Source organism: Dreissena polymorpha, chromosome 6, assembly GCF_020536995.1.
Source record: "Dreissena polymorpha isolate Duluth1 chromosome 6, UMN_Dpol_1.0, whole genome shotgun sequence".
Classification (NCBI taxonomy): Eukaryota; Metazoa; Mollusca; class Bivalvia; order Myida; family Dreissenidae; genus Dreissena; species Dreissena polymorpha.
The window spans coordinates 4,612,021-4,628,420 of record NC_068360.1 but is presented as its reverse complement, the minus strand read 5'-3'; the positions used below and the strand labels follow the sequence as shown (position 1 = coordinate 4,628,420).

Genomic DNA, 16,400 nt, shown 5'->3' with positions numbered 1-16,400 from the left:
CTAAAGTCGAGCATCAGAGCCCAGTTTCCTTTGCACGTGCGTCCATGCACCCGTCTTCATAAGCAACATTTTATCTCCCAAACTACTTTATGATGAAACATTAACACGAATGAGCAGTGAAAAATCCTCATTTAATGTTATTCTGGTCTTTATGTTCTGCTGTATAAGATTAACCAGAGATTTACTTAAGACTGTAGGGTTTACAATTGTTGTTAAATGCCCGGAGGTATTTAATGTACAACTTATATTCATCAAAACTGAAGCGTAACAAAAGTTGTTAACCAAACCAAACCTATTTTGGTTGAGTTTTCGACATTTCGATCAAAGTTCTAAATTCGATCACATTCGATTAAGTTACTGTTACATACAAAAACAAAATATTGAATAGGCGCGTGAAAGATTTATGTCATTCTCATCAACAATGACAGTGTCTTTTCCAAAACAGGTTTTTTGTGTGGAAATGGCGTATTAAATTTAAAAATAGAAAACATAAATGTAGATTTTAGTTTTTATTCAAAATTGAACATTTTTCAAATCTAAAATACCGGTTAATCTTCTTTAACCACATAATCATTTTTTGCATATGGGCCTTATTAAATTAGCGAGCATTCATTGATGTATCACTGTTAATTTGCAATTAAAGTAAATTACTATGATTAAATAGTATTTGTGTTGTTTTACAAATAAATCACGTTAAACAAACAAATATTTGCAAACATTAAGTTGACTTATTATTTTCTGTCTAATTTCAAATCAAGGTCACACATCAAAGGTCTCACATTTGTAGAAATATTTATTATTTAGCCATTATTTTACTATGCAGCAGTGGATTATGAAATAACCTCCCATAATTCTTCTCCTTCTTCTTCCTTGTTGTGTGTCATATGTAAGATTCATGTCTAGGGTTGAGTTCAAGGTTCATGTCTAGGGTTAAGGTCAACGTCACACAATAATTATACTTCATGTAAGGTCATACGATTCGCATCAAGGGTCAAGGTTACACAAATGCTTCATGTAATGTCGTACGCTAAACCCCTAAACTGACCAGCATTTTTTTCCAGAATGATGTTTACATCTTTGTACTTAGAAATTACAGGTTAGAGATTTTGCGCTCCAACAATGGAGAGCATATAGTCACTGACTTTTCTGTCCTTCCTTCTCTCATAATTTTATTTGGAGGACGATATTGTTCTGGCGTTGTCCAATCGTCCTGTTATCTGGATGAGATTGTTTTGTCGTTGTCCATCCGTCCAGAAAACTTTTGTGTCCAGAAGCATATTGTGGTACTGCTCTCGTGCATTTCAATGAAAATTGGTATGAGTGTATATATTGATAAGCGAATGATGCACACCAACTTTCGTTGCACACCACCTTTTAATGCAGAATAATCACATTTTGTTCCTAAAAAGACATTTTGTCTGAGCTTTTTTCAATACTGTTTAGGTATATTAAATTAAAACTAGGATATTTTTGGCGTTGTCTATCCGTTCTTCCATCCAGAATATTTGTGTGTCCAGAATCATTTATTTGGCGGGGGATATCAATTCAACGAATTTGCTTGTTTTATTTTAAGCCTTGCCTGATATATTACAAGACGATCAGGCAGTTTGTAAACGGGTAGCAATTGTTATGCTCGTACAATAGCGTCATTATTTGGGGAATCCAATAGCGAGTATCGTGTAAGATCGACACTCAGTCGTGGAATCGTTATAGATCATCAGAAAAAAAACAGCCTGTAATTAAAACTTCACTCAATATCAAACCGTTACAGAGCGTAAAAGCTGTAATTGACAAAATCGTGACCTAGCGTAAAGTACGTCACGACGTTGCATTACGCATCACAACGTATATAAGCCAGCGATATAAAAACATCATTTACATTAATTGTTAAATTTGTTTCCGGGCGTAGCTTATATTCGTAGTCACCATCGATTATACTTACGTCGTCCCGGGGGTGTGGGGGTACTGATTCGTGTACACACGTTAGTGTTTATCTATTCCAATGTGTAACCATATTGCCGCCACCGGACGAAAAACGTCGTATCGCGACGTATAGACTCGCATTAAACTGAACAATCCAAGTCTTAACGTCATACACAGTTCCCGATTAACTACGAGTGAACTTTCGGTGTGTTCGTGATGGGTCGTTCGATAGAGGGGACACGGTATAATAGTGACAGTCAAGCTCGAGTCAGTAGTTTGATGGTTATTTCATCAAAATAGCGTGATCGCGTACAAAACCCTTTAGTATATAAGTCTTTATCAGACATACGAGGGTATTATTACGTTATCTTTCACGATCATTCTTAAGCAAAATATTTACAGTTCTTGCAAAAGTATGGATTAACATGTGTTTACTGAAGTAATGCTGAGGAATATTGATGTATATAAATCATTACCACGAAGCTTAGCGAGTTGAATCTCAGTTAAAAACGTGGTGTTCAAGTCGAGCATCTAAGCTTTAATTAAGCCCGTGCGTCCATGCGCCCGTGTCTTCATTAGCAACATTTGATCTCTCGAACTATTTAATTATTAAACATTACCATAAATGAGCAGTGAGAAATCCTATGTTAATGGTATTCGGGTCTTTATGATCTGCTGTAATGTATATTATTTACTTCAGATTCAGGAGCATACAATTTGTTGTCTAAAATATACAACTTACGCTCATCAGTACGAAGGCATAACAAAAGTTGTTAACCCGGCCGAACCTATTTTGTTTGCTTTGTCCACTCTAAACTACGTATTCAGGTTGTGTTTTCGAAATTTTGATCAAAGTGCAAAATTCGATCACATTCGCTTAAGTAACTATTATATACAAAGACAAAATATTGAATAGGCGTTTGAAAGATTTATGTCATTAAACTTCCTCAATAAAGTTTGGAAAAAAGAAAGGTAAATAATGCTTTATCATAAGAAAAAAAGTCACTTCGATCTACCTACCCTATTGTTGGCGATGCTTGTGGAAAAAAGAACACATTTGTTTTACCTTATCCAATATAACAACAACTGAGTATCTTTGTAACCAAAAAACTTTAATAGTAACATTATAATACAATTTACGTAGATAGTTCGCCATGCATGTTTACTGTGCATGTGGATTGGTCTTGTTTTCATAATTTTACATCATTTTCAGTAAACTAATATTTTTATTTCTGTTTATCAGAAAATAATTCAGGGCTTTCAAAATTACTAATGAAATATAAATTCCTCGCTGTTATTTAGATTTATTAAGTGACGGGGGTCGTTGCGAAATATAGATGATCATGATGATCATGATGATCATGATGATGATGATCATGATGATGATTATTGATGATGATTTGGAAAATACGGGTAGTTTTAATAGAGCGTTAAAATACCCTCTCAGTTGCAATAATTTTTTTCTCAAAGGGCGCCGATTTGAATTATTATTATTAAATGTTATTAATTTGTATTATTATTTCAGTGAAGACCAGTCCCATTAGCTTATCATCCCAACCAAGGCCAGTCACCCTTGAGCAGCTCGTGTCCGTGGATCTACCACAGACTGGAGATGATGAGAAGAAGCCTCTCCTCAGTGGACTGGACTTCCTGCCGGACGGGAGACTGGTAGCCGTGGATAACTTAAACAAGAAATGTATCATACTGGATGATCGACTACAGAGACTTGGAACACCGTACAAGTTCAAGGGTAGCCCATGTAGCATAGTATGTGTGTCTCATGATACACTGTGTGTAACGGGTGGTGGTTCTAAAGGTGTATGTCTCCTGTCTGTGAGTACAGACAATACCATCACATTGACCAGGGAGATCAATACAATATCCACGTTCTACTCTATATGTTGCATGTCTCCATCTCACATGGTCGTGAGTACGTACGATGATCCCCGTCCAGTTAGAATGATATCAGTGGACGGGGTTGAGACAGACTTTGATCACTTCCTGACGTTTCCTATGAAGACTTACAAAGTAGATGAGAGTGCGTGCACGTATGTCCAGTCTAAGAACACGTTAGTACTGACTGACAGGTTCGCTCATACGGTATACATGCACGACACCTTGAAAGGCACGTCTAGAGCAGTCACTAATGCGAACATACAGGAGCCTCGTGGTGCCTGTGTAGGGCCTGGTGACACGGTGCTGGTGTGTAGTACGATTAAGCACTCCATCGTGCACCTGAGTGTTGATGGAAACATTCTCGGTACCTACCCAGTGGATATTTGCTACCCGAACAGCATATGTGTGTCTAAGAACGGCACTAGGTTGGCGGTTTCTAACAGTGCTGTTGGCAAGAGGAAACTTCAGTTGTATAAGATATCACCGTCAATGCGTTAGGTGACTAGTAATACGTGATCCATGTGATCATGCAATGATCTACCATCATATATATTATAAATGCTCGGGTATGGTGATGTTTAAATCAATACGGTATACGTTTTGATTGATGAAAACTAAATAGTGTTGTTATTCATTTTTATTGCACCTGAATTTAAAACTGCCCATGTATTGTGAATTTAACATTATTTAACATTAGTTTTAAAACACTTAAAATAACGTCATGTTTTACAAAATACACGGTGCAGGTGTGCAGTATTAGGAAGCACTCCATCGTGCACCTGAGTGTTGATGGGAACATGCTCGGTACCTACCCAGTGAATATGAAGTTTCCTTACAGCATATGTGTGTCTAAGGATGGTACTAGGCTGGCAGTGTCCAACAGAGAACTAGGCTACAAAAATACACGGTGCTGGTGTGCAGTAAGAATAACAACTCCATCGTGCATCTGAGTGTTGATGGAACCATTCGCGGTACCTACCCAGTGAATATGAAGCTTCCTTACAGCATATGTGTGTCTAAGGATGGTACTAGGCTGGCAGTGTCCAACAAATGTACAGGCATCAAGAAACTTCACTTGTATAAGATATCACCGGCCATGAGTTAGATGACTAGTAAGATGTTATCCATGTGATCAGGCTTTATACACAATTATTTAATATTGATTTTCGTGAATTGATGTGGTTAAATCAACTCGTTATACTATTATGTTTAAAGAAAATTGAATAGTGTTGTTATAAGGTTTAATCGTTGAAGAATTTCGAAATATTTCGAACCAGCTATGTATTGTGCATTTGTTATTATGTAAACACGTGTTTGTATACATAACTTCAAGAAATGTTGCATTGTATATTTGAATTATTTTAAATGTATTGTGTATGTAATGCTATTTATATTTGCCTTTCATGCAACTTAACGGTGTGTACGGTAGTTAGGCGCGTTAAGTATTTCTAAATGAATGTTGTTGTTTTTTTACATTATTATGCATATATTTTCTTAAAGGGTCCGTCCAACAGATTTTGGCATGTATTGAAGCATGTCAATAAATGCTTTATATTGAGAAATTTAAACATTTAACCTAAAAATCTCCAGTAAAAGAAACACAAGAATACAATGTAAAAAAAGGAAAAAAATAACCCTCAACAGGGCTCGAACCACGGACCCCTTGAGTCCTGGAGTAAAAAGTCTTCCGCATTGACCACTCTAGTACTCTACCATCCATGCTCATGCTTAGAGCGGATGTATTTTTTACCTTAGTATATAAGCAATCCTCATAGTTTCCCACAATATAACTACAACAACAGAACTTTCTAAATTATTCAATCGTTTCGCGTCGCACGACGCTTTATGATTTTCAGGTTTTCAAATCGTCAAAAGATGCATATTATAGATATTTTAGAGCATGGTAAATGGTCAGTATTACTATTTCCTCAAAAATATCATAACAAAAACGAAAAATTGCGAATCTGAAACAACTTTTTATAATTTTGTCAACTTACCAATCTGTTGGACGGCCCCTTTAAAGCCACACACCTTGAAAAGAAATACATGGCAAAGTAAATTTAAGAATAAATAAGAAACATTTTTTATCTATGCCAATTAGAATATATCTGGTAGTTACAAGTTAGAAATCCGCCTCTTTTGCGCTTTAAAATAATCGCGTTTGTCGAAATGGACATATACGTCTAGAAATCCTACTTTCAGTTTTAAAATCGGTACCGTTTGAAAAATAATAAATTACTTGCTAACGAAGATATAGATTTAATTTTATCTATCTCGATTAGAATATGTCTGATGGTTACAACATAGAAATCCGTCTTTTTGCGCTTTAAAACTTACAAATAATCGCGTTTGTCGAAATGTACGTATACTTTCGGTTTTAAAATATAAACAAAACAAATTTAATACTTGCTAACTAGGCTATAGATTTAATGACAATTTTGCACACTATATGTAAGATTAACATGTACTTCATTTCGAGGTGTGTAGCTTTAATACCATGAACAAAATTGTGCCTTCTCTCAAATAATTCTTGTTTTAGTTTAACGTACATTTGCCACTATATAATGATCAACAAAAGTCGACTAGGACTAGAATTCCTAGCATGTCACCTGTGTCTGTAAATAGTCTTAGAAGCCTTGTATCGTTATAGTGTAAAGGATACTTTAAAAAGCCGTTAATGTCAGTTGTTGTTTGTTTTCAAATTAATTAGCAAAACGACAATATCAAATTAATTCTAGACTCATCTTAGCTGTGTTATAATTTTATTTTAAAATTAATCAATACTTGCACTGTGTATCAATTTCATGTATTCGTGAATTACTGGGGCCGAGAAAACACACGCTTTAATTGAAAACCGTGTAATAGATAACGCTCTGATCAGACATCCCCATAGCAACGTGCTGAGTATAGTATATATATTTCTATATTTAGAATATTTCGTACAGAAATTCCGTTAAGCAAACAGCGTAGACCCAGATGAGGCGACGCTGTTTGCCCTGGCCTTTTTTCTAGACGCTAGGCATAAATGGGTTCTAAGAACTCCTATCTTGTTTTTTGTTTTTATTCTGCATAATACGTATGGTTATATGCATATACGCATGTTTTTTTCAATTTAAATTGCATGTAGTTCATTTTTAACTTTAATCACTTCCTACGACTTTTATAAAAAAATGTACATTTGTATATGTTAAGAAATGTATTCCAATCACGATCAGAAAAGGTACGGGCGGCTACGATTTCGTCGCAATTACCCGGAAATTAACGAATTTAAGATAGGTCGAATATCGAAATGGGGAAAGTCACATGTATGCATTTACTGTGTATGTCTATCAAGATATGATTTTAGTTATGCGTTTCATACCACATTTATGATTTAACCTTTTACAACTTGCATTTACTGTGTATGTTTATTAAGATATGATTTTAGTTATGCGTTTCATACCACATTTATGATTTCACCTTTTACAACTTGGTCAATGAATATCATGAACACCCTATTTCCAATGCAATGATGCGTATATTATATTACATAACGGTGTACTTTTAAATCATATAGTTTTGTCATTTGTCACAGTTTTTAATTTCTGGAAATGTTAACTTGTTTGTTTTGCCTGACGAATTCGTGAATAAAATTTGTAAAGATAAAAACAAATGGTCATTATTTTGTTATAGCACGTATGCAAACATTGTATTTAACCGCGCTTCTTACCTAGGTGATCGAGGTTCAATGGCCAATCCCGTAGCGTGTGAGTTTGGATAGTGGTCACCATACCGTACATGTGGGGTTTTCTACGGGTACTCTGGCTTCCCCACTCCACCCCTCCAAAACACAAGACCACACCAACATTGAAATCTTTCGCTAACAACTACATAGCTCTACACTGCAGTGATAATTCCAAATTCGCCCAAACTTTTGCGAGTCTATTAGATTATATTAAGTATGTATAAGTACTGGGGCACACTTCGGATCCACAAATAACGCAGCCTCAGGCGCGCAGGGACCTCACCAACTTCGACAAATGCACGCATATGTTAATAAGTAACACTGCCGCGCAGTTTTAAGGCAGCCTTCAACTGCCTCTGCACGCATAATATCACAGTCGATGTTAAAAGTCAAGGTGGCTCCAGTAAATAATGGTTTTAAGAAAACAATGTGTTTCTGAAAGTCGTAATTTTGCCTCACTGTAAGCTAGTCCCTTTTACAGATTTAAGTATAGGACGAAAGTGTTCAGGGGTCGTATTCCAGAAGCATCTTAAGTTAAATTGTATTCTTATCTTTAAAGTTTTTCGTTTCGTATTGCAATAGTTTGCCATCAATATTTACATGAAAATAACATAATTATGTCAATGTTATTTTAGGAATACCAAAAACATGTGTTTCCTTTTTTAGTGAAGAAATACAAAACATTGTAATTTCGACTTTAAGTGAAATTATTCAAGAAATGACTTAAGACGTTTATGGAATACCATCCCAGGTCAGATAAAGACGAAAAAGAAAAAGGAATACACTGTGCGTCTCAGTAGGATTCCAACTATGAATGCGTTGATGAATTTGTATATTTAACCCATTTATGCCTAGCGTCTAGAAAAAAGGCCTTGGCAAACAGCGTAGACCCAGATGAAACGCCGCATGATGCGGCGTCTCATCAAAGTCTGCGCTGTTTGCTTAAAGGAATTTCTGTAAGAAAAATTCTTAATATAGAAATACATATACTAGACATCCCTAATTTTGGGAATAAATTATCCAATTTAGAAGGATGGGAGAGTCCAATAGGCATAAATGGGTTAGTAACAGGTTTTTGTCTCATTTGCACATGTTGTCTGCAATTTTGATGAAAACAACAAAACCATGTGACCAAAATGAAACTTGTTAATTCATCAGTTGGCAATTGTGTTTTTTTTTAAATTAAAACATTTTACATAAATAATACAAAAAACAACGACCCGTGTTCAGTTACTGTTCCCGGAAGCATATGAGTTTGGGTAATTGTCACCATACCTGACAAGTGGAGTATCCTCATGTACCCCCCCCCCCCACTCACACATAGCACAAGACCACACCCAAATTAAAAAAATTCTTTATTTAACCACTTATAATACCTAAAAATTAGAGCTACAATTCTAAATTAAATCCCAACCTTCATGAGTCGAACACGTTAATTAGGTAGGAGTGCTGTGACAAACTCCGGGTACACACATAATGCAGCCTCCTTACGGAAGAACTTCATACGCTTCGGAATTCACACATTGATGAAAAATACCTAGTGGACGGTGGGTTTGTTTAAATCAATACTCCCTACAGGAAGAAAGCTCGTGTAAATAGGGACAAACGGAAGGCCGCTCTAGATACATATTCGGCATACTCGCTGTTCGACAACCGACAGTGGAATGGCTATCTCTATATGCATATCAAGGCACTAATGGTAAAATGCAATATGCCTAAGAATATGAGGACTATAATATATTCTAAACAAGAGCACAACATAACGGATGCCAATGCTCGGCTGCGGGTGCAGTTTGAATAAATAAAAGCTTGTCAGAATATTTTGTTAGACGTCACAGTGACCTTGACATCGACACCGCAATAAGCACACCAGAGGCGTTATAGTGCTTGACATGAACTCATGCGTCGTGTTTAGAATAGTTTCCAAATACTTACTTCTTGAGCCTTTATAGTTCCTGACTGTTTTACCCATCGCTGTTAATTTGTCACTAAACGAAGTGCATTTGCTGGTATGCTTTACATAAATTAAAACTTATAACTTTACTAGCTTTACGCAACGTAAATGAATGGTTTATTTCGTGTAAAAATAATGTAAACGCGACCCATACAATGCAAAAGAGACCAAGGCTTACCTTCAATTATGATATATGTAATTCACATTTAACAAGCAAATTTGTTGAATTGATTTCCCCTGCCTATTTCAAAATATCGTGACAGACGAACGGACAGACAGACGGACGAACAGACTGACAAACGGAGGGACGGACAACGCCGATGGTATATCAATCCGCCTTTGGCGATGGTAAAAATAAAATAATTTTTTCCCAAACGCTTTTTTGTTTATGAAAAATTAAATTAAAAAAAAAATAAAACGCTGCTTTGTACTTCGTAAATATGGCCCGAAATACAAATTCTGATATTTTTAAGTGCAATATTTTATTTCCTCTGTAAAACATCATACCAACATACACGCGCACGTAATGCTGAGATTTTAAAACAAACAATAATTTGGCACTGCATCCAACAATATTAACAAAATAATCACAATAACACGCCGAAATTTAATCAAATTAAATTTATAATCTCACAACAAATCTGAACGTTTTCTACAAAGTCTGTCTCACACATGTTGCTTGAGAAAAACTGCACGTTGTTTTGTACTTAGATTCAGAAGGCCACCTGAAATGAAAAGTGTCGTTAGAAGCAATAAAATAACACCAAAACCAGTATGATCTCTAAATAGTATGCATGAATGTGTTTTAATTCCAATTATAAACAAAAAATGTGTTTGACTGTTATATGGCCAACAGTTCTGGACCATTAGAAATCTATCATATAAGAACGACGTGTGTATTATAAAAGGACGATGCATATTAAATAGAACAAAACAGAAATTATTTTTGCACTCTAGCAATTAGTGACCGTCATGATACATCTAATTGAAACTAGAGTTTTGTCACAAAAATGACTAAATACACCCCCGCGCAGGTTTTCCACAAGCATGTGCAATCCACACAGGCTAATCGGGGACGACACTTTCCGCCTAAACTTGATTTTCGGTAAGGAGGGACTTCCTTGAAACTAAAAATACTATAAAAGCGGAAAGTGTCGTCCCTGATAAGCCTGTGCGGACTGCACGGGCTAATCTGGGACGACACTTTACATACATGCATTAAGCCCCGTTAAACCATGAATTGATTCATTATTGGTTTACAGTTCCCGGGTAAGAAACTAACATTGATGAACCTTACAGAGAATATACATACGGCGTATATGTCAACATTTTATCATCGCTTTCTTACACCAACATATGAATGTTAAATACAATAAATTAACAATCTTGATATTAAACCACTGTGTAAATATTGTTTACTTCGGTGAAATGTATGACGAATAAGATACCGCCGTTTACAAAATTACTCGTATTTGTTGTAAAACCATAAATGCGTCTACGTCAGTATGTGTCGTCTAGACGAATATGCAAGACCGAATGCGGTTTTCCGAAAATAATACATGTCTTTTGTACGCGAAAGAGTTCTTTGCTGTACAGAAGAAAATTACTCGCAATCGGCTTAAACTTTTATTTCGTTTATTTTCGGGAAACTTCTTTTTTAGAACATTTATTTCACTTCTTGATATATCAAAGTTTTATCTGTTTTGATATAGTAGTATGCTTGTCTATATACCCGCTTAATCGTTTCAACAATGGGTCCTCTCAGAATTGGTGAAACTTACAGATGACGCACATGGTAAAGAACACTTCGAGGACCATATAGCCGGCAGTGTCCACGATGAAGCCAACAAAATACGTATCAATGGCCTGCCCCACAGAAATAATGGTGCCCATGCTGAAAAGAATACATATAGGTGCTGAAAGAATATAATTCATATACACATGAACCGCGCTCTGGTGTTAAATGCCTGTGCGTAAAGTGTCGTCCCAGATTAGCATGTACAGTCCGCAAAGGCTAATCAGGGACGATACTTTCCGCATAACCTGGATTTTTGCTTCCGCACAACCTGGATTTTTGCTTAGAAGAGACTTTCTTTAACGAGAAATATCAAACAAGCGGAAAGTGTCGTCCCTGATTAGCCTGTGCTGACTTCAACGACGACGTTCGTACATTGTTCATACACACGAACTGTAGAGAATGTAAACTGCATATTAACGCCGAATAAAGAAGATTTTTCGAATATTGTAATTGTGCAACAATTCTACAAGCGATAGTCGCGGGAAATCGAAATTGTTTAAATAACATATTCACGAATGTATTGAGGTGACATTTATATCGTACACGTTAACATTACAAAGACTTTTACATTACAAAATGTAGATGATTACATCCCGAACGAAGTGCCGAGGTAACTCAGAGTGTAAATTAAGAAAATATATTGCAATTAACTTTATATTAAAAGTCCATGCCTACATCCCGAACGCAGTGCCTAGGTACATCAGAGGGTAAATTAAAAATATATTTCAATGAACAATATATACAAAGTCGATGCTTACATTCCGAACGCAGTGCCGAGGTACCTCAGAGGGACCGCGTAGGACACCAGGGGCCAACATGTGGTGGTTACCAAGGGGTATCCTAGACCAAGAATCACCTGAAAAACAAAGAAACAGTGGACTACACCTTCCCTATATTTGTGGCCACACAGTTTTTACATCACGCAGTTTAATTTTTTTTGAGAATCATGAGTGTTCTGAAAAATTGCCATCATAAATCAGATAGCGGCAGAACTATTGCATACACGTACACATGTATGAATATTGGAATTATAAAACTCGAGAAGCAATATCAGGAAATATATTCTTTTTACCATCAGCTAGTATTTAATTTAAGGCAGGTCACCGCCTATACAATACATGAAACTACAAACAACAACACCATTTAATATAAAAAATTATAAAAGCGACCAACTTCCAATAAATGCTCTGAATATGTAAAAAAAATATAACAAGAGATTGCCACGCAATATTGTCCCCAACCGGTGAAACTCCACCATTGTCATTAAAAAAATATTATTTGTTGACATAGCAACCAGAATTCTTGATGTAGGAGCAAAATGAAATGACGTTCATAATCTCCATATTGCAATACATCCATGTTTCAAGTTTCATGAAAAAAATTGAAGAACTTTTAAAGTTATCGCAGGATCCAGAAAAGTGTGACGGACAAACAGACAGACTGACAGACGGAGCGCAAACCATAAGTCCCCTCCGGTTACACAGGTAGGGGACAATAAATAACCAACGGGCAATCACGCATTGAAATATTCGCGACCGGAACGACCTTACAATGTAAGCACGACCCAGTAAAAAGGAAAGCTGTATAAATATCATTAAATGTGGATATAAGTTTCAGAGCGCTTGTTTTTCAATAACATTATCATATTTGTAACGAAAGACTCAACAATTACATTGGGATAAATGGGTAAAATAATCGGGGATACAACATACCCAAAGCTTTTAGAAGACGCCGAAAAAAAGCTTAGAACTATGGCTCAAACTTTTTGACATGGTCGAGCAAATTATCTTCGTGTCACTTACATTAAAAATAGTACCATACATTTAAGATTCGACCCAATTTTAAGTATAATAATAATGTTTGATAAAACATGGTTCTGTTGTCATACCGTGCATACGTACGTCTCCACAAAGGTGAAGGTCATCATGATATGGCTGGTCAGCCCCAGGACGAGGCCGGTCATCAGGAAGTACAGGTTAAGACCCACTCTGTCGATGGCAACACCGAACAGTGGCATCGAAACCGCTCCAACCATGTATACCATGCTGCATAGACCAGCATATAGATATTACTGTTACATAGCGAATGTTATTTTTAAGTTAATACCATTGCTTAACATTATAGATAAGGTGATACGGAATTATAGCTAGAAAGTGGGTGCTTATTTTTCTGGTACAATCAGTGGATGAATTTTACTGTCCCAAAATTCTAATGGAACATTAATGTGCCTTTAAGACAAATTCCAAAATATAATAATAAAAAATGGCATTCATAAAACAACAATTGCATTTTAACTTGTAAAGCCTCCCTATACTACCTGTTCCCATTATGAAACATATAGGAAATAATAAAACTTTATCAAGAGCGAACATCTTGCCCGCTTGTCTTCAATTAAGGCAAATTACCAATGAGCTATATAATATAGGACAATATAGGAGTCGCGTTCTGAAAAAACTAGGCATAATGCATGTGTGTAAAGTGTCGTCCCTGATTAGCCTGTGCAGTCCGCACAGGATAATCAGGGACGACACTTTCCGCTTTTATGATATTTTCTGTTTAAAGAAAGTCTCTTCTTAGCAAAAATCTAGTTAAGGCGGAAAGTGTCGTCCCTGATTAGCCTTGGCGGACTGCACAGGCTAATCTTGGATGACACTTTACAGACATGCATTATGTCCAGTTTTCCCAGAACGCGACTCATATGCAACACTACATTACACAGTCACGGTTTACCTGTTTATCGTATTTGCCTCTTTCGGACTTCTTGAATACTTCGTTGCAAAGAACAGCCTTCAAAAGCAAAGAAGACCGATACAGCCATGTTTATGAATATTTTGATTAATCATTTATTGTAAGTTGTAACATGCAATTTTAGAAAAAGCCAAATAAATACATACTCGTACCATGTTGTTACAAGACCATTGCCAAGCAATATATGTCCCCTACTGGCTCCACCATTGTCAAAATATGTTTTTGTGTATATTTGTTGCCATAACAACCAGAATTCTTGACGAAGGAACAACATGAAATGACGTGCATAATCTTCATATTGCCATCTGTCCATATTTCAAGTTTCATGAAAAAATGTTAAGAACTTTTAAAGTTATCGCAGAATGCAGAAAAATGTGACGGACTGACAGACTGACAGACAGACTGACACACAAAACACAAATCATAAGTCCCCTCCGGTGAAACCGGTAGGGTAAAAATATATGGAAAATGAAGTCAAACGCATTTATCGAGAGTTGTAAAAATATGTAAAAGATAACCAAAATTTTGTTAAAAATATAAGTGCAAGTAAAACACAACTTATTAATAAAAGGTTGTAACTGGTTTCTAGAAGCAAACAAATTTCATTAATTGCAAGTTGTAATATGTATAAACAACAAACCCAAATCATTAATTGTCACTCGTATCATATATGAAGGAAACCCGATGATAAAGCAATCGCTTAAAATTGGGCAAACACATCTAGAATTATAAACAAACCTACTCTCCCTGTGTCACGAAGGGGAAAAGCTGCAGGTAGAAGAGAGCGGAGCTGATGGCAATAAGCCAAAATGTGGACGAAATCGCCTTACATCAGATATACGGATAAACTTGGATTCCTCTTCTATAAAATGTAGAGCTTGGTCACAAACGTTACTAATACGAAACGAGTTTATAAAAGCATACTATCTATTATGATTATTAAAGCATACTATCTATTATGAAAAACAAAGTATGTTTAAATTTATTCAATATTGAACTAATGGATTCTTCAACCAAAAAATTAATACATTTAGATTCTACCTCTGCTAAATGTAGGATTTAGTAACAAACGTTATTAATGCCCCCGGACCGCTCTGTCAGCTACGTTCAGACCAAATCAGAATGTGTAGGGATAATTGGAGATTTAAGGGGCCTTTTCACGTTTTGGTAAATTGACCAAATAAAATAAAATGTTTCAGATTCGCAAATTTTCGTTTTAGTTATGATATTTGTGAGAAAACAGTAATACTGAACATTTCCCATGCTCAAAAATATCAATTTTATGCATCTTTTGACGATTTAAAAACCTGAAAATTATAAAGCGTTGCAACGCGAAACGATTGAATAATTTGGAGAATTCTGTTGTTGTCGTTATATTTTGTGACACAACGAGGTTTGCATATATAAAGCATAAAATGCATCACTCATTGTATGAACACGGATGGCCGAGTGTTCTAAGCGTTTGACGTTTACTCCAGGGGCCAGCGGTTTGAGCCCAGTTGAGGGTGACTTTTTTCTTTCTTCAATTTTATTCTAGTTTTTACTGGAGCTTTATCAATATAGAGCATTTAATGACAAACTTCAATACATGCCAATATCTGTGAAAAAGGCCCCTTTAAAGAGGTGTCTTGCTCATCTTCACTTCATGGTGATGACATGTTTAAAGAGGTGTCTTGCTCATCTTCACTTCATGGTGATAACATGTTTAAAGTTTCAACTTCTTGACAAATATGGAGCTTGGAAGTAGTTCGCTCCATACACTTTTACATTCTATAACATACAAATCGACCGACAAACCGGAAGACCTATCAGATGGGTGATTCTTAACAAAGTTTGTTTTAAAGTTTGCAAAGTAAAGCGATACCTTTGTTCATGGTTTTATTTTGAAATAATTTTTGAAGCGTGATTTTTAATGTCAAAATAAAGATAATATTTCTTAAACACATGCGAAAGGTACAGACTAATTCTGACGAGAACATGCATCACATATGATTACTTAATATAATTACTATTAATTATAAAGCTCACTTGAAGTTAAATTGTGCATTTTAAATGAAAGGCCTTAAACATAAGTTACGAGCCATCTATATTGTTTCATTAATCGATTTTATAAGTCATTATATTCGATATTATTTGTGTTTTCGAATTTCTCATTTGTATGTTGTTTGCGTTCATCTACAAATACCAGGCAAACTAGAAAAACACAATAAATGGTAATCCAGTACACGACAGTTTCACAGTCATGTACGTTCATTGTTCGATGTTATATGTCGTTAATGCCATCTATCCGACTCTTCGTGTATCTGTAAGGCTGTCCCTCTAAATCGTGTTTAAGCAGTTATGAACGCTGTGTTGTT

General features: G+C 35.8%; 2 protein-coding genes across 8 annotated transcripts in view; one reads left to right on the top strand and one right to left on the bottom strand.

The window, feature by feature from the left end:
• Positions 1-16,400, top strand: part of LOC127833768 (uncharacterized) — a 232,837-nt gene that overhangs the window by 155,441 nt on the left and 60,996 nt on the right. The window contains exon 3 of one of the 4 annotated variants that reach the window (XR_008027590.1): positions 4,566-5,058. The exons of 1 other annotated variant lie outside the window; for it this stretch is intronic. The gene's annotated coding sequence lies outside the window, so the exon portion shown is untranslated. Of the gene's footprint in view, positions 1-4,565; positions 6,299-16,400 lie in introns of all 4 variants that reach the window. 2 more of the 4 variants (XR_008027589.1, XR_008027588.1) reach the window with 2 other exon arrangements.
• LOC127833767 (uncharacterized) overlaps positions 1-16,400 on the bottom strand; it is a 212,382-nt gene that overhangs the window by 146,972 nt on the left and 49,010 nt on the right. Inside the window, exons 1-4 of one of the 4 annotated variants that reach the window (XR_008027585.1) lie at positions 13,008-13,144; positions 12,054-12,151; positions 11,279-11,391; positions 10,091-10,222 (exon numbers count right to left, since the gene is read on the bottom strand). The exons of 1 other annotated variant lie outside the window; for it this stretch is intronic. The gene's annotated coding sequence lies outside the window, so the exon portion shown is untranslated. Of the gene's footprint in view, positions 1-10,090; positions 10,223-11,278; positions 11,392-12,053; positions 12,152-12,468; positions 12,598-13,007; positions 13,145-16,400 lie in introns of those variants that run through there. 2 more of the 4 variants (XR_008027587.1, XR_008027586.1) reach the window with 2 other exon arrangements.